A 524-nucleotide genomic window follows, 5' to 3' on the forward strand; every position below is an offset into this window, starting at 1 on the left:
GGGCCTCCCTCTGCTGTGGCCTCGCCCGTTGCGGAGCGCAGGCTCAGCGGCCATGGCTCACGGGCCCAGCCGCTCCGCGGCATGTGGGATCCTCCCAGACCGGGGCGCGAACCCGGTTCCCCTGCATCGGCAGGCGGACGCGCAACCGCTGCGCCACCAGGGAAGCCCCTTCTTTGTCTTTTTTAATAGTCTTTATTTTAAAGTCTTTTTTGTCTGATATGAGTATTGCTGCTCCAGCTTTCTTTTGATTTCCATTTGCATGGAATATCTTTTCCAATCCTGTCACTTTCAGTCTGTATGTGTCCCTAGGTCTGAAGTGGGTCTCTTGTGGACAGCATATATACAGGTCTTGTTTTTGTATCCATTCAGCCAGTCTGTGTCGTTTGGTGGGAGCATTTAATCCATTTACATGTAAGGTAATTATCGATGTGTATGTTCCTATTACCATTTTCTTAATTGTTTTGGGTTTGGTTTTGTAGGTCTTTTCCTTCTCTTGTGTTTCCTTCCTAGAGAAGTTCCTTTAG

The 524-nt window shown here is 48.7% G+C and overlaps 1 protein-coding gene across 9 annotated transcripts in view; it reads left to right on the top strand.

The window, feature by feature from the left end:
• Positions 1-524, top strand: part of PLEKHA5 (pleckstrin homology domain containing A5) — a 265,581-nt gene that overhangs the window by 95,061 nt on the left and 169,996 nt on the right. The window lies entirely within an intron of this gene.

The sequence above is a fragment of the Physeter macrocephalus genome, chromosome 6 (assembly GCF_002837175.3).
Source record: "Physeter macrocephalus isolate SW-GA chromosome 6, ASM283717v5, whole genome shotgun sequence".
Lineage (NCBI taxonomy): Eukaryota > Metazoa > Chordata > Mammalia > Artiodactyla > Physeteridae > Physeter > Physeter macrocephalus.